Genomic DNA, 25,826 nt, shown 5'->3' on the forward strand with positions numbered 1-25,826 from the left:
GGCCCTTTCCACCATCCTGCGGGGGGGGGGGGGGGGAAGCGAATGCACTTTGTCAAGGCGCTGATGAGTCCCGTGTAAAACAGACCTTCTGGGAGTGTAAGCAACTCCTGCGGGGGCTCCGTGGAAAGGGCTAGTTTGCCTTTCTCTTTCAGAGCAGCCTCTTGGAGCTGAGAAGGAAGGCTTTAGAGACACAGGGCAGAGACATGAAGCTCTAAATACCACATTCTTGGAATGTTTGTGGATTTCCGTGCAGGGCTGAGCAGCCTCCACACAAGGGTCCGCTTCACCATCTTCCTCTCCGGTGCCCGAGCTGTCCATCTCTGCCACACGCTGCTCCCTGCCCCCCCACGGATCCTCCCGTGGAGAATTCTTGCATGAAGTGTTCCCACTTGCATTTTGCAGATGGCAAAACCAAAGTCCTAAAAGCCAGGAAACCTGCCTAAGACCACGGTCCCCTGCCCTGGGATCCCAGAAGGTGAAGTCACACTACCCCCGTGGGTCATTCTAGACAGAAAGCAAACATGGGCACCCACTTCTAGGGACTCCTTCACCCAGCTTGCCTCACACACCCAACGGTGCGCCTGTACCCATATGGGTCCCCTCTGGCTGCCCACCCTGGGCTCTCACACTGATAGGAGGGCTCCTGATCAGGCTGTATGAGCCTCTGGCTGAACCCCAAAGCCAACAGTGGGCACTGCTTCGTGCCCTCGGTCCTGTCAAAGCAACTTCAAGATTCAGAAGAGGGTAGGGCAGCTGTACAGGGGGAGCATCTCTACCAGGAACAACACCCAGAGCGGGAAGTCTGGGAGCATCAGGGGTCCCGGTGCAAAGGGGACCCATCCAAGCAAGACAGGCACCACACCCGCTCTTCTCCCCCGGGTCAGAAAGAGGGCATGTCCTGCGGATTAGGAGATTATCGGCTTTCACGTGGTCAGTCTGTGCTGGTCAGAGGATGGTCCAAACAGGCATGCAGCGTTGACTGTCCCTCAAAACAGGACTGTAGGGAGTGTGTTTACCCTGAGTCTCTGTTTCCACCTAAGCAAAAAGAGGAGGCCACAGGGCCACCAAGAGTCTGCAGAGGATTGTGGTCACCAGCACTATATAACCTGAACCCTTATACTTTTTCCTTCCTGTAGCCTTGCTTTTTTTTTTTTTTTTTTTTTGCTTAAAAGTGGGAGCTTTGGCCAGGTGTGGTGGCAAACTCCTATAATTCCAGCAGCTTGGGAGGCTGAGGAAGGAGGATGGTGAGTTCAAAACCAGCCTTAGCAACTTAACGAGGTCCTAAGCAACTCAGTGAGACCCTGTCTCTAAATAAAATATATTTTTTTAAAGTGCTGGGGATGCGCTCAGTAGTTAAGTGTCTTGTGTTCAATCCCCATACCAAAAGAATAAATAAATAAATAAAAAGTTGGGGGCTTCAGAATCAGGCAGCTGGAACATTGATTTATCTACTTCAACATCTATGAACCTCAATTTCCTCTGTAAACAGGGATGATAACACCTATATGTCTGGGCTATGTATGGTTAGCCCCGTGCCTGGCCAGGGAAGCCCTTGATCCATGGAAACCACTACTGAGTTTGGAGGTTGGGCCTTCAAAGAATAGAAGGCGACATGAAGTCATGTGGGTAGGCCTCACTCCAGGGTGACTGTTCTTCTTATAAGAAGAGACTTGGTCATACCCAGAGATGGCCACGTGAGGACACAGTAATAAGGCAGCCATCATGCAGCCAAGGAGAGAGACCTCGGAGGACACCTATCTGCCCGCACCCTGATCTTGAGCTTGACCTCCCAAACCCTGAGCAATAAGCATCTGTTGTTGAAGCAGCTCCGTCTGCAGAATTTTGTCAGGGGGGCCAAGCAGGGATCAGTTTTGCTCCTTGCCCACCCTTTCTTTCCCCTCTCCCCTTTGCTTCTGTTTTTCCTGTGCCCAGGGCTCCCGTGGGTCCCTGGGAGTCCCATGGCAGAGGGCTTTTGGGATCCCTCCTCCAGCCAAGTTCCTGGGCCTTCAGTTGTAGAGAAGATGCCACTGTGCCTGTGGCTCAGAACTGGTTTTCACCAGATCTGCTGGTCACACACCCACCACCACAGCCCAGCCCACGGCTCCCGGCATCCTGAGCCGGGGTCGGAACAGCTTGGGGATCAAATCACTATCTCTCGGTTTGTGGCTTCTGACTAAACTGGTTCTCCGCTGCCTGCCCACCCGCCAGGCCCACGGGCCAGGCTGCTGGGTACAGACATGGGAAGATACTGGCATGGTGAGTCATCGCCGGCTTGGCACTAGCTGCTCGGGGAAGGGAGGCCCAAAGTTGGCTTTGCTGGGCTGCCCCTGCCGTTGGGCCAGGCTTCACAGAACCCTGTCCAGACCACCCAACAGTGCCAGAGGAGCCCCTTCCTCTTGGGGTTCATAAGGTGGCCCTCTCGGCCAGGGCACAGCCCACCCACCAGTCGGAGAGTGTCTGGGGGGCCGGGGAGGGCTGGGGGCCAGCGCCAGAAGGGGACCCCTGCTAGCAGTTCAGTTTGGCTCTGCTCCAGGGGGCAGGCAGCCTATGCTAGACTCAGGGCCCCATCTGCAGCCCGTTCCCATGCAACCTTGGCCTTCTCCCCGTGGGCAAATCAGGGCATGTCCGGAAATGATTACAATCAGCCCCACTACCCTGAGAGCTGCCCCAGAGCCCAGCCAGGGCAAAAAACACACTGTTCTTCCATTTTATGAATGAGTAAACCTGTATGCTTTCTATAAATGTCTGTGTAAATCACTGGTGGGCATTCCCCTCTTGGCACAAGGAAAACCCAATTCAGACTGCTCGGGTGGGGCCGCTTCCTTCCAGGGACGGAGGCCCGGGGGCTGCTCTCTCTGCTTCTCAGGGGATCTGGGGAGCTGCCTTCTGGGCCGGTCTCTGGTTCTGCAGAGAAAGGTCTTGCTCAGACAGTGACTCAGCCCCAGAGGGAGGCAGTAACCCTTCCCAGGGCCTCCTGGGCTGAGCTCCAGGCCAGGCCCAGCCAGACCCACTGTTCCACAGGGATCTTTCTGCTTGGTTCTCCTGGGACTCTCTGGGTACCCCTGCCTATGGCAGGTGGCACAGAGGGGCACTGCCGAGACAGCCACTGCCATAGTCCGCCTGCCCGCGGCACTTTATGTCAAAGCTCATGTCCGCTTAACTAACAGTAATCATTAATATTACCCCTGGCCCATGTAACCAACTGTTAAACTGGCACTAATGAAATGAGTTCTGGGTACCATGACCAACATTAAAACCACGGCTGAACGGTTGACTTCAGTGACCTGGGCTGATGGACACCGTGCCTTGCATTTGACCAGCCTGGTGGCCTCCGATACCACATGGGTATTTCCTTCACCCCGGCATTGCTTTCCTATTCCCTCCCCGCTTCAGCTGCATCCGACCAGACCAGACGGTCCCAGTCTTGATTATTTGGCTCATAGTTAGGCCTTTCTGGTGAAAGGCATTCCCAAAAGAGGGAAAACGCATGGAAACTCTGGTGTTGAAAATAATGGATTCCGTATCCACGGGGCCTGGCATCGGCGGCAACACCCTGCCCGTGGGATTGGCTCATTCAAATGGTTTGAGTCTTCACTCGGGAAAAGTGGTGGTGGGGGAGGGGACTCTATTTGGGAAGGGCTGTCCCAGAGGGGAGTCCCTGTGGCTCACTGGCCTCTCCTCGAAGCTGGCCTCTGGGAGGCAGGAGGAGGTTGAAACCCAAGATACTCAAGTTAGGACAACTTGAACACAGGTCCCACCTCTCCTCCCTCCTTCCCAGCAAGACTTTCATTTAGAAAGTGACATATTCGTCCCCTGTAGTGTACCAGGCTCAGGCCAACAGCCCTGCGGTTCCCCTAGCCCCTCTCCAACCTCAGGGACACAGCCCCCTTCAGGCACCAGAGGCCTCCATCCCGCACCTGTGACTCACGGGCTCAGTGTGGCAGGTGCGTCTAGAAGCAAAGCTGGCAGCCACCGTGCCCCAGGCAGGCAGGACTAGGGGACACAGGGCCAGACCAGGAGAGCAGGCGGAGAGCCCCAGGCGCCCCGGGGCAGGAGGCGGCAGAGGCTGCGGCATTTCACGCCAAAGATCTTGGAAGCTGGGTGCTTCCATAGCCAGTGCCGAGGGCTTGGGGGTGGAAGAGTCCCCAGTCCACGGCCAGCACCAGCTCTTAGCAGCCACTAGCAGGCCAGAGGAGCAGCGCAGATAAGGAGCCAAGTGGCCAAAAGGAGTCGACCTGACGTAAACTTTGGAACTCAGCCTCCATTCCCAGGAGACACTCTGGGACCCCCACCTTGCCAACAGACTGGCTTGGAGTTTATTCATTTGAAACAAAGACTACAGAGTCTTGCTGCTTCACTTTTTTGTGGCTGTTGTTTTTAATTTGTTTCTTGGTTTTGATTCCAGATCTCTCGAACACTAGCTGTGTGCCCTTGAGCAAGTTACCTGACCTCTCTGAATTTCTCTTCCCACGTCAACTCACTGGGCCTAATGATAACCATATGAAATGGTGAAGTGCTATCCTGCACATTAAGTCCTTGGCCCAGGCCTGCTCTGTGCCTCTGGATGAGAGACGCTCTTCCTTAGCTTCCCATCCTTTCCCATGTTCTCCTGCTGATTCTGGAAGCGGGTGACAGGTCTGGGAGCTATAGGCTGCCAGGTGGCATGGGGACAGCCCAGCCATCTCCTGCAGAGCCTGCTCTCAGCAAACCTCCACCTGAACTTCGAAGGTGAGCATCCGGGAGGCAAGGCCTGCGGGTGTGGTGTTTAGCAGGGGTTCTCCCCCTTCCTCCCCTCCTCCTCCGTGCCTGCCCCTAGCGACGCTGTCAGCCACCCTGCTCCTCCGTCAGGCCCTGACTCGCCAGGCCAGCTTGCCTTGGTAGCGCGGCTTATCCAAACATCTTCATCTCTTTTCATAAATTCAATCCCTCCTTATCAGCAGCACCATCAGGAGGAAGGGCAGGCGGGGCTTGACTGAAGTGTGGGGAGAGGAGCTTTAATTAGCCTCCTTGCTCTGCGGGGTCACCCGCAGTTCAATTGCCCTGCCTTCACATGTTCCCAATCACGTAGTGAGAATGCGGCCCCGCGGCCGGGCTCAAGCCACGCTGCACACAGCTCTGACCTGGCCTCTACTCCATGCTTCCTGCCTCTGGGTGTGTGCCTGGCAGGAGTCCCGCAGGTCGGAAACAGGAGCGAGTGGGCCCGGTCCCTTAGCACGTCAGTTCTGCGACAGTAGCTCTACATCCATCTCCTAACTCTGCCGAGCTCCCCTGGCCCATCTGCCGATGAGGTTGCAAACTGTCCAACTGTCCAAACCCCAGCGTAGGTCCCACAAGCAAATCATCTGGCAGCAGGTGTCCAAGCACCTACCAGAAATACAAAGTGCTTTGGCCAGTTCCAAATGACCTCCATGGTAAAATGAGTTGGAAAGAACTCAGAGTGGGGGTCACTAGATTGGGTCACCCTTTAACTGTGCAGGTTTCCTTGTCCGAAAAAGTAAAAAATTCAGACAATAATACGGGCCTCCCTTCCTCCCATTTCTCTGAGCCCCAAGCAAGAAGAAGGCATGCAAATAGGCCCCGAAACGTGCCAAATTCTAAACAAATGACTTGTATGGAGAGCTACCCAGCCACTAGACATGTGGTAACATCTTGCCACATACCAGGCTCAGAAACCAATTCTTCTCACACTTGTATTTTTAACTCAAGTCTGCCATTTTCCCCAGGCCCGATTTCTTGCATGAAACCCTTGACTTGAATCCTCAGCACTTTGCTGATGGGATTTAAAAGCCGGGGCTAATTTTTCCTGGAGCGACAATATCACACACACTCCACCCCCATCCACTTCTGGTCGCCTGCTCTTCCTGCAAATCCAACCACTCCTGGGCTGTACAGGAAGCCAAGCACAATCGTTCCCAGATCCCTGCCTTGGACTTTCCGTAGGCCTCAAATTCCAGATAATTGAATAGCCAAATTGGTCTGATAATAAGCATTTCTTTCCAAGCCTCCTTCTCAGGACCAAGCCCCGTCTAAGCTTCTAGAAATGCCTCTAATTTTTTTTTTTTTTTTTTTAACGGTGGCACAGAAGGGCAACCCATAGAGAGTGCCTCGAATTTGTCATCCAAACCAGAGGACTTTTGAGAAGGGGAAAGTGACCTTAACTATGCTGGGGAAACTGGGATCAGTTGGGACTTTCTGGGGCCAAAGCAGAGGGGGGCTAATGGATTTTCTGGATCTTGGGAGGAGACGGCAAAAGAAGCCACTGGAATAGCCTGAGAACAGGAGATGCTCGAAGGAGCTGGATGAATGGGTTACTCATCTAATTCATCTTGTCATCTTTAGTCATCACGTTCCCGGGAGAAATGGAACCGCTCAGCCTCCAGCTGGGTTCGTTAAAGGACCCGCTGGGGAGCGAGTCCCCCGGTGCTCAGGTTAGCGCCCAGCGCATTAACATGCAGCCCCAGAGAGGAGACAGGTCTCAGGGACAGAGACACAATCCCGAGGTCCCAGCCCAAGCTTTCGTGATTGTGATCGTAAGTGGCATGTGTGCGGTATCCAGCCCTTCGGAGCACATTCTCATGCATTTTTTCTTTTGATGTGAAGCAGATAACGCAGCCAGGAGCATGCGCCCGCGAGGCCACCCCATGGAACAGCACACTGGCTGAGCAAGAACAAAGACCGTAAATGAAGAAGGATGTTTGCACTATGCTCCCCGCTCTCGCCTGAAAACAGGAAGCCTCGCAGGCCTACCCTGACAAGCCTCCTCCTCTTCCTCGGCCCAGAGCTACAGAGCCTCAGAGGTTTTATTTTCATTACTTAGTTTGGTTGGGTTTTGATTTTAATGGGCAGATCTCTTCCGTCGCACTTTTTCTCCCCTCCTGGCTTCTCTGCCGTGGGAGGGAGCACCGTCCGCCCATGGCCCTGTGGAGAACCGAGGATCATGGGTGGCTTTCCCTGCTTCCTTTTCACCTGCCCTTCCTCAAGCTCCTGCAAGAAGAAGTGGCCAACTCCAGCAGCTGACCCAATCAACACAGATGACAGACCCCAGAGGCAGAGGCTAGCAGCTTGGGAAGGAAGGTATCAGAGGGGGCCGGCATGTGGAGGTGGGCTTCTGAGCAGATGCCAAGAGTGCACAGTGATGACACAGACTTGTCGTGGGATGGTGTTCACAGACCCAAGAAGGACAAAGACAATCTACCTCCTGGGTGGAAGGGGGCCAGGGACCAGCCCGCTAGGAAAGCCAGACAGTAGATCCAACTGAGAGTAAGCCCTGGAGGGACAGCAGGCAGGATCTGGGCCAGCACGGCTCTGTGAGGTTCTGCTCTGCAGTCTCCAGGCTTACAGCCTCCTCTCCGAACATTTAAACATAGGCAGTACCAAATCTCTGTATCAGAGAGGGTGCCCCCCCACCCAGAATCAAAACCAACAGGAGATGTGTGTGTGTGTGTGTGTGTGTGTGTGTGTGTGTGTGGTGTGTGCGCATACATACATATGTGTGTATACACATAGTTATTCCATGGTAACCAAGGGACAATGGTTCCAGGACCCCACCCCTGCCATGATTAGCAACATTCACAGATGCTCAAGTCCCTTGCCCCAAATGTCATAGTATTTGCATTCAACCTGCACCCCTCCTCCTTTACACTTTCGGTCATCTCTAGATTGCTCAGAAGTCCCAGCTCCGTGCCTACACAGCACTTCATTTGTGTGGATTCAGTGTATTCCTGAGCGTGCAACACAATCAAGCTTTGCTTTTTGGAATTTTCTGGATTTATTTGAAAGCCTATTTTCTATCCACTCTTGATTGAATCTAGAGATGTCGAACCCACGGATAGAGAGGGCTGACTGTATGTATGATGAGCTTTATTTTAAGGACGTGGCTCAGGTCATCGCAGGAACAGAAAAGTCTGAAATCCCCAAGGCGAGCTGCTGCTGCAGTCGTGATCGGGCATCTGAAGGGCAGGGGGCAGGGGCAGGCACAGACGCAGGCTCAGGAGTGGACACTGCAGGCTTGAGGCAGAATTCCCACTTCTCTGGGAAACTTGTTTTTGCTTCCAAGGCCTTCAACTAAATCGTTGGCCCACCTATTACCCAGGGTCATGCCTTTACTGAAGGACCATGTTGCCTCCTCAGCAACCTCTAGACCAGCGTTGGTTGAATCCTTGAGTGTCACAGCCTGCAAGTGCACACAGAAAGCTCGCCACCCCATCTCACTCATGACAGGCTCCAAGGCCATTTTGAAGGCTCTGCCATCTTCCCATCCAAGCGCATCAGAGGCGAGTCCCACCTCCACTCATCAGCTTCATCTCTAAGCCACTAGCCGTGTCGAGAGCTGCCAGTGTGTGTACATGGCCAGTCATGCCTCTTGAGTCAGACCAAAGTAAATTAGAAAAATCAACTGAACACTGAAGAGAAGATACAGGTCTGAGAATCAGAAGACCTGGGTTCCAGTTCTGGCTCCACCATTAGTTGGTCATGAGCCTCGATAGTGTGTGTGTGTGTGTGTGTGTGTGTGTGTGTGTGTGCAAGTGTCTGTATGTACACATACAATATAGGTTATGGTTTGGATAGAAGGGAGTCCCCCAAAACTCCTGTGTTAATGCAGGAATGTTCAGAGGTGAAATGATTGGATTGTGAGAGCTGTAATCTGATCAGTCCATCCTCCCTTTATTGAATGATTGGTAATTGTAGACAGGTGAGGCATGGCTTGAGAAGGTGGGTCTTTGGGGTGTACATTTGCTCCATGGCCCTTCCTACTCTCTGCTTCCTGGCTCCCATGAATGCAGTGTGTCCTTCCGCCATATGTGCTGCCTCATCTTGGGCCCAGAGCAATGGTGTTAGCCCACCATGGACTAAAAAAATCTCTGAAACCATGAGCCAAAATAGACTTGACCTCCTCTAAGTTGTTCTTGTCCAGTATTGTGGTCACAGCAAGGAAAAGCTGACTAAAACAGTATAAATAGAAGCTGAAGATGCTCCATGACCTTCATCAATGACTATTACCCCAGGGCCTTAGGACACAGGCCTTAATGCCTTCAGGGACAGTCCTACCCTAAGAAGGAGGACAAGGCAGAGAACATCAGAGAAAATTTGAGAAGCTATCTATAGACAGATAAATGTAGATAAATGAGCGTGAGAGATTTGTCTATAAATAAATATATCAACATAATGTAAACTTATAGAAATCTTCATAAGGGACAAATGCTCTGTTACACGACTTGGATATTCTTCTTTTGTTTCTTAAACTTAACTCTCTTTGGAAACTTGCTGAATGTCTCAGACAAATCCTTTGAGTTTGGGTATAATTGCAAAAAGCAGACCAAGGACTGTCTGAAGAGTCCATCAGGGTCAAAGATGGCCAGCCTGGAGGAGGATGGAACTCCATCCAGGAAAGGAAACAGAAAACTGGCCGAAGAAATCCAAGTGGCAAAACAAACTAGTTAAAGATGCTTAGTCTCACAGTAGTTACAGAGGTAAGCCTTTTAAACATGTTTCTTAATTTTTCTATCTGATCAGCAAAATTTAACTGGTTGATCATACAGAGACAGTGAAGATGTAAGGAAAGGTGCTCTCAAGAAACTATTTGTGTAGCCTCCTTGAAGGTTCATTTGACAGATTCACTGAATTTAAATGATAGATATCCTTTAAACTAGGAGTTCTACATTTCAATATCTATCCCACAGAAATACCCACTTGTGTGTGAACGTGTGTATGTATGTGTGCATGCGTATATTTGTTTGTGCATAAGGGTGTGCACATACATACAAGAGCAAGTGACAGTGTACATTAGAATATTTATTACAATCTTATTAATAAAAGTGAAGTTACAACAAATCTACCCATCAGACTCAGCAGAATATTTCAACAGTTCATGATCCATTGTGTGGAATATCATACTACAGTGGAAAAAGAATAAGGTACTCGTGAGAACCTGTGGGTTAAATGGGCTTCGTCAGCTCAGGCTGATATAACAAAATACCAGAGGCTGAGAGGTTATAAACAATGGAGACGCATTTCTCACAGTTCTGGAGGCTGAAGTTTAATGTCAGGGTATCGCCGTGGTCAGGTTTGGTGAGGGCCCTCTTCTGGGCTGCAAAATGCTGACCTCTTGCTGTGTGTCCTCACATAGCAGAAGGAACAAAAGAGCTCTCTTGGCCCTCTTTTTCAAGGTCATGAATCCCATGCTTTCATTAGCTTCCAAAGGCCTCACCTCCTAATAGAATCACTTTGGGGGCTAGGGTTTCAATATGTGAGTATTAGGGGGTACAGCATCCAGACCATGACGCACTGTCAACCAGACAGAAGGTGCCTACAGTCTACAGTGTGTGCATGTATGTGTGTGTGTGTGTGTGTGTGTGTGTGTGTGATATTTTTGCAAAAATACCTAGAAAAAGACCAGAAGAAAGTGTACCAGGCCATCCTACTGGTCACTCAGGAAAAACTGGTGACCAGGCAAGAGAGATGGAGTTACTCAACCTGCATTGTTTTATTTGCTTATAGCCAAAAGGGAGTTACATGGCATTCATATTTTAACGCTAACAACAATAATGATGATGAATGAAAAAAGAGAGAGAGAATGGAAAGGCTCTTACTAGTTCCTGTGGTTATTTCAGAGTTGTTATGGTTTATGTCCACCCAAGGCCACACATTCAGGCTTGGTCACCAGCGAGTGGAGCTATTGGGAGCTGATGTGACCTTCTGGAGGTGGGGCCTAGTGGAAGGGAGTCAGGCCATTGGGGCGGGCCCCTCCTGTCTCCCTCGCTCTCGGCTTCCTGGCTGCCACTTTCCCCCACGGCACACTTTGCCAGAAGATACTGCCTCGCCACAAGGCCAAAGGCCGCAGGTCATGGGCTGAAATCTCTGGAACCGTGGGCCAAAATAAATATTTCCTCCCTTTTCTGTTGTTGACCTCAGGTCTTTTGTCATATGGACAGAAAGGCGACTAACACGGAGTGGTCCATCCTCTCCAAACCCCAAATTCCCCCTCAAGAGCTTAGGTAGCTTCTAAGGAGTGTCAAAGCCAAAGGGTTAGGCAAATCCATGGCCATCTTCAGATTCTCCCAGTGAACTTCCAGTGATTGTTCAGTGAAGGTCTTGGCAGGAAGTGGATGGCACTGTCAAATGAGGTCACTCAGAGGGAGTTAGAAAAGGGATTGTGTTACGAGGTAGGGGCAGGTGTAGGGAAATCCTGAGGGAGAATATGCCATTCATAAGGGCTCAATGCCACCCTTGAAGGAGCAGCTGCCGGTGACCAGTGACACACAGAGGGAGAGAGCGGGGTAGTGACAACCCCAGCTTTGCCCCCCTCTCTCTTCCATACCCCATCAAAACTCACCATTGTTCAGAGCCAGCCAGAAGCAGAACGGGAGGGAGAGCTTTGGGCAGTGCATGGAGGTCAGTCTCCTGGGGCACAGAGCAGGGCGGGGCAGGGTGGATACAGCAAACGTGAAGTCCTCACGCGCAGTTGTCCTTTGTAATGAGGGGGGACACAAGCACTGGATTTTTAGCTCAAAAATCACACGTGCATTTGGGCATGGGCTGCGGTCCATCTCCACCTCGACTGGCTTTGAGCCCCTTAGCACTCGCCCATCCTGCTCTGGCCTCTGTTGCCTGGGTCTGGGAGAGGAGGATGCTAGTGGCCTCCAGCTCCAGCCACCATGTCTGTGAGCTCAGCCTTCTCTCCGAGCCTTGAGCCTTCGCCACCGCTGGTATCCACTGGGGACAGCCATCAGCTCCATGGCAAGTCCTGAGTCTGCAGGGAACTTGGGCCAGACACCGCCTCTTCTACTTGGTACAAAAAGGGTCAAAACAGCTTGGCAAAAAAAATGAGCCAGTCCTTAACAAGACCTCTACCTGGGCTCCCCACCAGGGTAGCCCCAAGAAAGGAAGTAAAATCCACACAGTTGAAGCCACAGGTGGCATAATTATTAGTTCATTACCCCCACACTAAGAGCAGGCCATTAAGGTAAAAATGAATGACGGAGATCTCACCTGCTCAGCCCCCTGCTTCCTCGTCTCCACCCTGCCGGGCTGCTGTCCTCTAACCCAGGATACAGATAGGCCAGTGGCGAGGTGGCCTACAAGCCTCACTCCCCTACCAAAGACGCACACCTCACATATCATTTGGAGGTCCGTACCCCGAACAGAAGAATGGTCTTATGTACAAATGACCCTGTTGTCCTCTCAGGCTCTGGCTTTCCAAGCCTTAGGCTCGAACTCTCCGGTCTCACAAAGCTAGCCTTTCCCTTGTGATCCCAGCCCTCCTTTGCCCTCAGAGCAGAAGAGCTCTGGGAAGTGACCTTGACCCCCAAATGCACAAAAAGCTCATTGATCATCTGAATTTAGAAGGCTGCAAAACCCAGCTTTCTGCCTCAGAGAAGCTGTTGTTGGGATCATAAAAGCTCCCTCCGTAGCTCAAAAGGAAAAAGTCACTCCCCATCATTCTTCCTGCAGACTTTTGGTTTCAATCTATAGTGGGCTCGCTCAAAGGCAAGGATTTTATTGGGCATTTCCTTCTCAAGTGTTACAGCTGTACTCGTGTTAGGTGAGTGTCCACAGCAATGAGAAATGGAACTGAGCCAGTCCGCTGAAGAAACTGATAAGGAAACATTTCTGACCAGAGAGAGACTCTCACCTACGCCATAATGCAGGGCACTGCAAGAGACTGAGTGACACTAGGCTTAGGTCTGTGCCAAGGGACACCCAGTTACATATTCGTTCAGATGCCAGAGTCAAGGAAGGGCAGGAGCATCTCAGAGAGTCTTCCTCTGTGTTTGCTTGGTTTCAGTTATTGGAGGGTCATTTGGGTGAATTCTGAGCATTAAACAAAGACTCAGAGCCCTAGAGAGAGAACAGCTCTGTCCTCTGAGGACTTCCTAAGACAAAGGGAGAGAACATACAGTCAGCAGCACCACACAGGCTCTAAAGGCCTTAGGAACATCACTGTGCCTTATCTTCACAACCATGTCCACGTCCATGTACAGATGAGGCAAAGAGAAATGAAACAAGTTTCCCAGAATCACTGACCCGTAGGACGGATCTTTAATCTGGAATCTCCCTGACTTTGGGTGTTAGAGCCTGTAAACAAGTCAGGATGGCGCCTGGCATTTTGCAGAGGGAGTGGTTTGTGAAGTAACGCCAGCAAGCCATTAAGTGTGGAGATTCCTTATTGGTTGACTGCTGTATCGAGTTTATGTTAATTAAGATAAGCTGTGTGGAATGTATATATACCCCTCCTGTCCTACAATAAAGGGCTCCCACTCCTGCTGTATCAATCTACACAAGTTGCTTGTCACCCCCCGGTTTATTTTGCTGCAGCCGGACTGCGGCAGATGGTGGCCTGTACCGGGAGCCCCGGGACACTGATGAAAAAAAGCTGCCCGTCCCTAGATAGGACGGGAGCAAATCTGCTTGTCCCTAGATAGGGCGAGAGGAAAAATGGCCATTTTGAGAAAATGGAGAAGACTGATACAGTATGTTTGTGTCTTGTTTTGTCTTGAAGTGTTGTATTGTCTTTGTGACGAAAATATGGAAGGGGTGAGAAGTAAATTGACAAGGGAAGGAGGCACCCCAGTGGAGCCAAGAATAGTTAGGGCATGTGTTGATGGAAGCCCAGGAACTCTAGCCAGAAAGAAGACAAAAGTTCAGAAGAAGAAGGATTATCAGGAAAAAAGTTGCAGCAAAAGGCTTTTACTGAATACTTTTCGTTACCGGAGGGTACATGAATCGGTGTAGCGGCTGCCACGTGCGAGAGCCGGTCATGGCGCCCCAAGGACTTTCCAAGTGGCGGCAGCCGGCTTTTCCCTTCCCCCAGCCCAGGGAGCCGGACTCCACTGCGAGACCCCAAATCCAAACCTGACCCAGAGGCATGGTCTCACAGGCTCTTGCTCCCTATGCCCAGTGGCAGTTTGAGTCCGGGACACTCCCCGGACTCTCCCCAGGGCCATCTGGGGCTGCCCGGGATGCTGCAGGTGGAAGACGGCCTGCGTCCCTGAAGTTTGATCATTTCCAAGGCCAGTAGCTACAATGGTTCTCCCACACCTGGAAGCTAGTTCCTGCCTTCATCCCAATGCCGGTGAGGACGAGGATGGAAGAATTTCCAGTGTTGCTGAAAACCGGACAAGACTTCGGCTGAGAACTGGACAACACTTCGGATCAAGCTAGCTGCCTGCAGAACTTACCTGGACTGTGATTTAAGCTAGCTGCCTGCAGAACTTACCTGGACTGTGATTTACCTGGACTGTGAGTTAATCTATTGAGACACTGCTTTACCTGGACTGAGACAACAAACTGTCATCTACAACAAATTGTAACTCGGTATCTTTGCCTACAGTGTCATTGCTGGTATAATTTTTCCAAGAGCTTCTTGTATGGAGCCATCAATTGGCTTGGTATTGTGGCATTTTGTATCCTCCCCTTCTGCTCATAGCAGATTATTTATGGTGTTTGTGTAAAAACCACTATGGTCGTTATTTAAATTAAACGAAAGGGGGAAATGTTTAAGCCTGTAAACAAGTCAGGATTGCCTGACATTTTGCCAGAGGGAGTGGTTTGTGAAGTAATGCCAGTGAGCCATTAAGTGTGGAGATTCCTTATTGGTTGACTGCTGTATCTATTTTATGTTAATTAAGATAAGCTGTGTGGAATGTAGATATACCCCTCCTGTCCTACAATAAAGGGCTCCCACTCCTGCTGTATCAATCTACACAAGTTGCTTGTCACCCCCCGGTTATTTTGCTGCAGCCGGACTGCGGTATTGGGGCCTTTGGAGGCTCTGTCCACACCACACACTGCCTAGATGTGGACTCAGATAAACTAACTTTAATGGCTTTTGGGATTCCAAAATGGCAGCCCCTTGGTATGGTACCATTGAAGTCATTTCCAAAACTGGGTTGGCTTCCCTGCTCTCCTGACTCCACAAGGGGTTCTGGCCATTGCAAAGGCAGGACTTGCTGGTGGAGAGGAACAGAGACACTCACCCCCACCAATGCCTGGTTACATGTTTGCTGCCATGGAGGATGGAAGATGGTTTGTACTCTTAATTTACCAGCCTGTATGGAAAAGGGGAGGAATGCCATGATAGGTCAGAGGGAATTGGAGTTCTGGGCAGGAAAGTCCCCAAAGCAAGAGTGGTGTGGTAATGTTGTTGAGATATTGACCAATGTCCACCTCTGCCTCTCCCACATCATCTGACCTCGCCCTTCTCAGCCTCTCTTCACCTGGTTAGTGTGCCTCTATGGAATTTACTGCACTGAAGTCGACGCAATCCAGCAAAAATGAAAGGGATAGAATCATAAATTCTGTTTTTTTTTTTTTTAGTTTCAAAGAAGGCTCTTGAGATGCACAACAAACAACATATTTGGTAAACCATATGAGGAGAGCAAAGTGGTGCTTGGATAAAGGTCTCCAAGGAGTTCAGTGTGAACCAGTGACGCAGGCCGAGGGAGCTCACTGCCCAGCTGCCAATGCCAACGCCGGCCCCAATCTGACAGCAGAGGCAATGCCTATGGAAGGCTGTTCAGAGTTTTAAGAAATTCAGTTCTATTTCTTATATTTCTGAGTTTATAAACTGAGGCTCATATCTGCCCTCCTGAACCAGCCGGCTCTCCAAGACAGACCCCGCCTCCACCACTTCTTTTCCACCAGGTACACAGTTTATACCCCCGCCCCTAACCCCAGGACTCCAGGGCACCTGCCTGGGGCATCTCTGCCACCCAGAAGATCCCCCTTCTCACGGTGTGCTGCACACATGCGGGCATCTGCATGGGTGGGCCTGCTTTCTTGGGATCTTGGGCGTCAACCTGTCCCAGAAAAGGACAGCGGCTCAGGTGACAAGCCCATTCCAGCCCAGGTCCTCTGGCAGAGGAAAATTCTGGGACATGAGACAGACTCTGGGGAAAGGACACTATTCCCCCACACCCAGTCCCTGGGAACATGGTATCTGAGGTTTATTTGGCCACCCAAGATGCTGGGCTCTGCCAGACCAGATAACCATTCCGGTTTGACAGGCACCCACGGCCCCCTGCCGAGTGCCTTTGGCCCACCTGATAGCTCTGTTTTTCTTTTCCTCTGGGACTTCCTGGGCTTCTGTTCCCCACCACCTCACCTCACATGGCTTGACAGATGCCACCCAGTCTTCATCTTCCAACACTTACAAGAGGCAAGCCACAGGATGCCCCAATGTTGTAAATTTTCTTTTTCTTTTTTTTTTTTTTTTTTTTTAGCTTTTAGCTGTAAATCCTTGGAAGTCTTATGGAAAGAAAATAGTGGGAGCTACTCCACAGCAGTGGTTCTCTGCTTTGTCCTCTTAATGACAAGAGTTTGTCTTTCTACAATATTTGAGTCAGGTTTTTGGTAGCACACATCTGTAATCCCAGCAGCTCGGGAGGCTCAGGCAGGAATATCGCAAGTTCAAAGTCAACCTCAGCAATTTAGCAAAGACCAAAGCAATTTAGCAAGACCCTGTCTTTAAAATTTAAAAAATGGGCTGGGGATGTGGCTTAGTGGTTGAGTGCTGCTGGGGTCAATCCCCGATACGGAGAAAAAAAAAGAAAAAAAAAAAAAAAATATATATATATATATATATATATATATATAATTTGACCTCCTTCCAGGCACCAGGCTCTGTTCTAGGAAACGGGATCAGCCACAGTAAAGATCCGCAAGGTCTCTGCTTGAGGCACTACACCCCAGCCCCCAAGGGCAGGCACAGAACTGCCTGCTCATTAAGATAGGACTCTTTCTGGCCAAGAGAAGCAAGAGCAAATGACAATCTCCGGACACACATGTGACTGGGGTCCTCTTCAGCTTTCAGGCAGAAGTCATGCTCTTCTTGGGGCAGCCCTGGTCAGTGACTGAGCAAAGTGGTGTCCAAGGGTCAAGCCGTTTCCACCCATAGGGACTTCTCCAGAGGGCAGCAGAGACTCTTCAGGTCTTCATATTCTGAGAACACCCTGCCCTCTCCTGCTTCCTTTTCTTTTCCTTAATAAATTGTATTCCCTAATTAACCCCTAACTCCATCTCCACATCAACTTCCTGGGGGACCTAACCGGTAGGTGGGGAACACCCCAACTGCTGGGAGTCCCCCCACTCCAAAGACTAACTTCCCCATCCCCCAGAAGAGCCGTCCAATGGTGAGCCCTGCTGACTCACATGATCCTTACCTACCAATCAGACTAGCCCTGCTGGCTCACATGATCCTTGCCCACCAATCAGACTAGCCCTTCTGGCTCACATGATCCTTGCCCACCAATCAGACTAGCCCTGGTGGCTCACATGATCCTTAACCACCAATCAGAAAGCATCCCGTGCCAACTGTCAAACCCTTCAACCATTAAACTGTCATAACTGTCAAACCACCCCTGGCTCTATAAATATGCAGAGCTGTTCCTCAATAAACGGGCATTTTCTCCAACAATGAACCTTGTTCGTTCTTTCACCAACCATGGCAATCGTAGGTAGCAACCTGCGCCATGAGAACAGAGCTCATGAAGATGGTGGAGGTAGGCACTGCAGGGGGGATCATGGGAGCTAGAAGTCGGGGTACCCAGCCTTTCTGAGTTAGTGACCCTTGAGCTGGGACATGAGGAGGAGGTGTCAGCCAAGCTCAGAACATCAGAAGAGCCACAGACAGAATCATGTTAGGGGGTAGGGGGAGACAACGGGGGGCGGGGCACAGAGTGAGTGGCAGGGGGCAAAGGGATGAGGCCAGCAGGGCAACAGAGCCCGAGGGGTCCAGATCCTTCTTCAGGTCAAGTTCAAGGACGGCAGACCCAGGGCTGGGGCGTAGCCAGGGACCCAGCGCTTGCCCAGCATGTGGGAGGCGGGGGTTTCTCCCTAGCACACACACAGACAATGGTGCTGTGGGCAGCATGGCCTCGTGACAAACCCAGAGGTGATGCGGCACTAATTCACAGTCCGCTCCACTCACGGCCTCCTCACAATAGTGGCTAACCAATCTGGGCTGTGACCTACTTGGGACAGGCGGGGGAGCGATGGTCAGCTCTGGCCACTTGGGAAAACATTGGCTTGCGAGGGAGTAAAGGGGTGTTGCTCTGTTGGTACCTACTCTAGTTTGTTTTAAGAAAGCGAATCACTTGCAAAACTCGGGAAGTTATTCACAGCCAGTCACTTATTTCCTTGCTCGCGGGTGAGGGTGACAGCTCCCACGTCATGACAACATGGATGTTTCCCTAGAGCAGAGAGCGAGGGTCATGGGGATGGGGGGCTGGTGGGCAGGATTCCAGAGGCTCTTTCCCTGAATCAGCCGTTCTCAATTTTGCCTCCCAGGAGATATTTGGCTACATCTGAGGACATTTTTGATTTTTGCAATCTGGGGCATGGGTGGTCCGCGGGGAATGCCACTGGCATTTAGCGGTTAGAGGCCAGAGATGCTGCTAAACATGCTGCAGAGACAGGACAGCCCGCCAACCGGGATGCTCTGCCCCAAACGTCAATGTGCAAACTGGAGATTGAGAACCTGCCCCAAAGTCAGGGCCAAACTGTTCGCCTCTGAACCAAGAGGTTCTTCCAGCTAGGGGTCCTCAGGTGCATCAAAGTCTGATACGTGGAACCAGTGGGGGTTCGTCAATGTCACTGTGTAAAGTATATCACACATCCTGCTGTTGGTGCTGGTCTTCTTAGTATAGTTCAAACAGCAAGGAAGATTTCCTGAAAAGGAAGAAGTTTAAGCTCTCAGACTGCAGACTCTCCCTCTCCTGCAATCTGCAGGGCTGGCTCACAGGGAAAGCCAACCATGGTGTCAACCCAGATAGAGAGAGGGGAACGGAGTATATGACCCCCCAAAGCGAAGCCTTTCCTGCAGGGTGTTCCTGTGATGATAATGTACAGTGTGGCAGAGAGCTGTATTTTAATTAATTTTAGCCCCTTTCAAGACCATAGTTATTATTGTAAAAACACCGATAATACCAAACACATGTCGAAAATTCACAGGCAGCTGCAGCCCTGGAGACCTGGGACGTGCTAAGTCATATGTCATCTGGGGTGGCGAGCAATCAGCAGGCCCCCTCCCCAGCGCCCTCCGGGTCCCCAACGCCCTTCTCAGTAGGCCCTGCCCTTTCTGTGACCAGCCAAGCCCCTGACCAGCCCAGCTTCTCCACTCCTCACAGAAACAGCCAGGGTGGGTGGGGTGGCAGGCCTCCCAAAATCCCGGTTTAATTATTTTATTGGGAAAAGGAAAAAAAATATTGCAAAGAAAAGGCACAGTCTCTCATTTTGGAAGAGTATGGGACGCCTCGCTGGCAGAAGAGGCCCTGAGTTATTACGTGAGACGCTCCCACGTCTGCGCTCTGCCTTCCCGGATCCCCCAGCGCCCACGCTGCAGGCTGGAGGTGGGGGGGCAATCCCACCTGGAGTGAAGGCTGTGGGAGACCAATAGCCAAGGAGCAGCGTGGGCACTGTCCACGCAGGGCAGGCCTTGGCCCTGGGCCACAGCTCCTCCGAGGGCTCCTGTCCTGAACACACTCCCTTGGGGTGCCGGAGGCTCTGTGTCCACTCCTGCACCCGTGGCCTCTCACGCCTCACCTCAGACTCCCAGGTGTCCCCGCCTCCTGAAACAGCTCAAGCCCATTTTAGACACTAGAAAGTTCCCTCTTAGCCAAAACTGAACTAGAGACTCCTGTGCTGGGGTTGTACTTTGTGACAGGGTAAACACAGTTCACAGAAGTCTTCTGTATTCACAGTCTGGCCAGCCATCATCTCTTCTTGGAGAGGACAGAGCAGGCTTAGGTGATCCTGTTTTGTTATGTTTTGTTTTGTTTTTTTCAGGTGGGAGAAGTGAAACCCAGAGAGTTTCAATGGTTCTTCCCAGGGCACACAGCAACAGGAGGATGGGTCATGCGGAAACATGGAGGTCTTTCCCCAGAGATATACAGTCTCCTAAAACCCATACTTCTCTGCCCAGGGACAGATAATCATGACTTCTTCTTCTTCTTTTTTTAAAAAGTATTTCTTTTTTAGTTGCAGGTGGACTTCTTTTAATAGCCCTCTTCATGGATATTCCCTCCAACCCCAGACTCGCACGGCCCCTGGAACATTGGGGTGGGGATTCTCGTGGCTGGGTTCCAGTGGCAATCTCTATCCCCAGTGTGTTCACCTCTGGTTTCATGACGCACAGGCACAGGCCAAGTCCTCCCCTAGCTGTCACACAGGGCTTCTCCTGCTGGGTCCCCCACCTCTGCACTTGGGCATCTAGAGTCTTCCTTACCCCCATCTGCACTCCCCTGTGGGAATCCACACAGTCGCAAAATCCCACCTGCCCACAGCCCTGAAGGGGAGGCCTGGTCCAGACCTCATCATTTATAAAGGAACCAAAATCATCTCTTCCCCTCTGATGCAGAGCTGGGGGGCCTGACCTTCCAAAGACCTGAATGGCAGGTTCTTGAGGATGGCCCCTTAGGAACAAAAAACAAAACCAGAAAAATTAGCACATTCTGGCAAGACTGCATGTTGTAGGATCATCTCGTTTAATCTTCACAATGACTCCATGAAGTAGGAGCCTGTTTAGATAAAGCAACTGAGGCTCAGAGTGGTCATGAATCTCACTGAAGGTCACATAACCAAAAAGTTAGGGAGACCATTAAAAAAAAAAGAAAGAAAGAAAAACTGTCACAACTCCCACTGGAGAGGGTACTCAACAGGGAGAGGGAGCATTATAATTTCCCAGACAGGAGCCATTTCCCAAGGAATCTCCAGGAGGATAAAATCACCTTTCATTCTCCTAAGTGCCCTGTAGTCGTGAAACAAGGTAGTATCTCAATGGATTAATCTACAGCATATTTTAGTATATAACCATTTTTTTCTCCCTTTGATTTTCTTGTTTGCAGTTCTGTGAGAGTAGTCAGGGTCAATGGGTGCTTGCTGCTGTAACAAACACTTCCCATCTCTAAGTGGCTTAACACAACCAAGGTTCATCATTTGTCCTCATCACAGTTCAAATGGATATTTGGTAGAGCACCTCCTAACGGGATTCCAAGTGATACTGGATCTTGTTGTTCTGTGGTACCCTGGAGACAATGACGGAAAAGAGCAAGATGTGGCATCATTGGATACTCCACAGGGAAGGACTGGAAATGGAAGGGATCATCTGTGCTATATCCATCAGTTAGAAGGTACCAGCCCAAAGTGACCACAGGGAAGGCTGGGAAATGAGGACATCCAATGTGCCTGGGAGGAGATTATGGGATGGCTGGTCTCCACCACCAGCTCACCCACTCTGACATCTTCACTTGTGCCTCTGTTGCATACCCCGATGGTCATTCTTTTCCTCCTCAGATGTGATGCTCAGACTGACCACATTCCTCTAGACATGGCCAGGAGACCCTGCAATGTCACCTTCCTGGATCTGGATGCCATCTGTCTATTAAAGCCATCTATGAGTATTTTAGTGTTTTTAGCAACAGGCAGACTGTTGGATCCTATTATGCTTGTGGTCAACTAAAACCTCCAGATCTCTTTCATGTGAACTGCTGCCAACGGAGGGCTCTCTAATCTAGTGCTTCTGCTTCTGAATTTGAAACCACATGAAATTGAACAGTAACAGTTGAAAGTCTTCCATCTTGTGGGGTTTGGCTGGGCACAGGGGTCCATGGAGATTATCAGCCATCCTTAGCACTTGCATTTGTCATCTGGGCTTTCCTCCTAGCCCAGGATCGTCTCTAGCCTTTCTTGATCTTCTTTCGAGTCACTGATACAAATTGAGGCCAGGCTGGAGGCCCACAGCACAAGTACAGTCTGAAATGAGCCTCAGAACGAGACCTTGGCTATGGCTGCTTCGCCATCTGGGCATCTGCGAGTCAGATCCTTATCCAGCTCACATTTACTCTCGTAACCAGACAATAAAGTCACATAAAACCTCATTCGTTTAGTGCTGACTCTTTGAAAGTGTCTAATTTCCCCCAATCTATCATTCTTACTGAAGTAAGTCAGTGTGTTATAAACCCTAACTAATCCGTAGTCACAGGGACTCCTCTGCAGTCCCATGGCTCCTTATTAATGGAACCCAGGCTAGCATCTAGGTATCCCGAGGCCCCTGGCTTTCCACACCATCAGGAATGCAATGTGCACTCAGCGTACCAAGACACTTGGCCTTGACGCACTGTCCCCATTAACGTGGCGCCATGGCTGTTGGTACCTTCTCTGAAATGCCCACGTATTTTCCAGTATGCAGCTTTTCTCCAGCCATCCGTCTCGTTGACTGCCAAATATCATGCTGGGCAAACTACCTGAAGTCATCCAGATGTGACTCATGTCATGTGCATACCCATGTTCATCACACACTTGAGGCCAGACCCCCTGGGGGCTCCAGGCACACCCATCGCGCCTGCTGCCTTCCACTCGGCCCCTGAGGTCACCCCAGAGAGGAGGGCTGGTCTAGAAAAGCTCTTAGGTACAGGAAGCTGCAGAAGTCAGGGGCACCTTGTTATTTGCAAGTGTGGGTACCTCTGCCAGGAGGGCGCGGCCAAGAGGAGGTGCTGGGGCTCTGATAAGCATCGACTCCAATTAACACACTAATTGCTTCCAAGAAGATGTTTCCAAGAGCTTGAGAAGCTTGCTCTCTCCAGAAGACCAAAAGCCATCCCCCTCCGTCAAATAGTGTGGGCATCGTTAACTCCCTGGGCCTCACAGAGAACTCAGAGGGGACCCAAAGACATGGTAAAGGTGTTCCAAGTTCTTAGTGAACAAAATCCCTGGTAATCACTGCATGTATAAGTATATGATTATATATTATATATAATACACAGTATTACACTATATATGTACACATACATTAATACTTATATGTACTGAATGACTCACATGTATATATATATATGTATATGTAATATAACACTATATTAGTAATATATAGTATGCATATAGTACATATGTGTATGCACACACACAAAAACACACATATATCTTAACTTGAAGAATCTTATTCAAGAATAGAAAAAAAATCAAATTTAGTGATTTTTTCCAACTCTAAAGTCTTTCTTTGATTGTTTCATGCTAATGTTTTTTTTTTTTTAGAGAGAGAGAGAGAGAGAATTTTTTAATATTTATTTTTCGGTGGACACAACATCTTTATTTTATTTTTATGTGGTACTGAGGATTGAACCCAGCGCCCTGCACATGCCAGGCGAGCACGTTACTGCTTGAGCCACATCCCCAGCCCAACTAATGTGTGATTTTGAGGGGGTACCAGGGATTGAACTCAGAGGCACTTACCCACTGAGCCACATCCCCAGCCCATTTTTGTATTTTATTTAGAGACAGGGTCTCGAGGAGCTACTTAGCGCCTCGCTTTTGCTGAGGCTGGCTTTGAATTTGCAATCCTCCTGCCTCAGCCTCCCAAGCTGCTGGGATTATAGGTGTGTGCCACTGTACCTGGCTAATACTAACATGTTTAAGCAGATAACTTTATATAGAGAGTCTAGCACTGAGCTGTGACCTTTATTTATTATATCAGCTGATCTTGCCAACAAGCACATGAAACCAAGAAAGCAGATTAACTCCATTTATAGATGGGAAAGGAAAGGCTTAAAAGAATCACATAAGCAACCCTGAGACTAGACAAAACTAGCAAGCTCAGTCTTCTGACTCCAGCAAGACCTTTCAGAGAACTCAGGAGGTACCTGTGGGCTGTGGGCTTCCAAGGACCCACAACAACATTAGAAACCTTAAAAACCAAAAAGTAGTGTCTCCAAGATATGTAGAAACACAAAGCCATTTTTACCAAATATTTAGTTACCTATTCACAAAGCAATGTTGTCAAATAGCCAATCTTCACATAAATCAATTCTCAAATAGTTATTAATGAGGAACTGATCTTTTTGTTTTATTTAGTTATACATGACAACAGAATGTATTTTGACATATTACGCAGAATATGTCAAATTATGCAGGAATACAACTTCCATTCTGGTTGTACATGATGTGAAATATTGGTCATGTAATCACATATGAACACGGGAGAGTCATGTCCAATTCATTCTACTGTCTCTCCTATTCCCATTTCCCCTCCCTTCCTTTCATTCCCCTTTGTCTAATCCAAAGTACTTCTGTTCTGCCTTACCCACCCCCTTATTGTGAGTTAGCAGTCGCATATTAGAGAGAACATTTGACCGCTGGTCTTTGAAGGTTGGCTTCAAAACAATCCTTAGTAAGAAAAGTGAAGCAAGAGGCATAACAATACCAGACATTAAATTCTACTACAGAGCCATAGTAACAAAAGTGGCATGGTATTAGCACCAAAACAGACATGTAGACCAATGGTGCAGAATAAAAGACACAGAGACAAACCCACATAAATACAGTTATTTCACACTAGACAAAGGTGCCAAAAACATACATTGGAGAAAAGACAGCCTCTTCAACAAATGGTGCTGGGAAAACTGGAAATCCATATGTAGCAAAATGAAATTAAAGCCCTATCTCTCACCCTGCACAAAACTTAAATCTAAGTGGATCAAAGACCCAGGCATTAGACCAGGACCCTGTGCCTAACAGAAGAAAATGTAGACCCAACCCTCCCTCATGTCAGCTCAGGAACTGAATTCCTCAACAAGACTCCTAGCACAAGAAGTAAAATCAAGAATCAACCAAAGGGATGGTAACAAACTAAAAATCTTCTTCATAACAAACCGAAATGATCAAGAATGTGACGAGAAAGCCTACAGAATGGGAGAAAAATCTTTGCCACCTGCACCTCAGATAGAGCATGAATCTCCAGGATACATAAAGAACTCAAGAATATCCGAACACCAAAAAATAAATAAATAAATAACCCAATCAATAAATGTGCTAAGGAACTGAACAGACACTTCACAGAAGAAGAAATATAATCAGTCCATAAGAATAGATCTTTTTCCTTCAATCTCAACAAAAAAGTTGTAAAGAGCCACTTATATTCTTCCCCCCCCCCATAAAATGACATTGAATGTGAGACGTGGGCACATTGCAATGCTTTGCTAGGACAGAGCAGGGGCCTCCAACACTAAGGCGCTTAAGGCTACTAATCTGTGACAGTGCTCCCGGGCTCCAGGCCTCTCCTGCAAGCCCCCTGCCAGGCTACACTTCACCGTGTCCAGGGTCAGTTTTCAGTCCCTCTGATGAAATATGGGCCACCATTCTTGCAAGTTTTGAATTGACTCATCACCCTTTTCCGTGTGTTCCCTGACAGTACAGAAATCGAGTTGCAGGGTATGAAACGGTATTTTTCTCTATCATTAGTTGATGGTGCTCTGAAGTTAAGAATTTGGGGTATGTCAGAGGCCCTGGGCAGGGCGTTCTGCTGCCTCATGTGGTATTTCTCACCTGGGGGCCTGGGCCAGGCTTTTCCAAGAGGGGCTGGAAGGGCCAATGGCACAGAAAGTTTACCAACCTCATGTCTACCCACTTTCTGCAGAGAAGCCACATGCAGGGCCACTGGTCCCTAGAGCCCCACTCTCCTGAGGGGCTGTCCTGGCTGCCAGGAGACTCCCTGCTTCTCAGGAGACCTTGTCTCCACCAGAAGCCCAAACAAACCCAAATCCTCAATTTAGAGAAAGCTCCAGAAAACCCAGAGAAAGGCACAAGGGAAGTTCTAGGGTGGCATCCACATGGGCCCTGCTGAGCTCCACTTGAACAAAACACCAGTAGCTTCTGAGATTTCTACAGTTATTTGGGGAAAGACACTCTCAAATACATATCATCTGACTTGCCATTCAAACTCTGGGAGCTAAGGGAGGCAGAATAAAAAGAAGAGGCTCAGAGAATTTGAGGTATTGTCCCAAAGCCACACAGCAAAGCAGGGAGAAAGCCCTCCCTTGGTCTCAGGCCTTCAGAGCCAA

The sequence above is a fragment of the Urocitellus parryii genome, chromosome 7 (assembly GCF_045843805.1).
Source record: "Urocitellus parryii isolate mUroPar1 chromosome 7, mUroPar1.hap1, whole genome shotgun sequence".
In the NCBI taxonomy this organism is placed as follows: domain Eukaryota; kingdom Metazoa; phylum Chordata; class Mammalia; order Rodentia; family Sciuridae; genus Urocitellus; species Urocitellus parryii.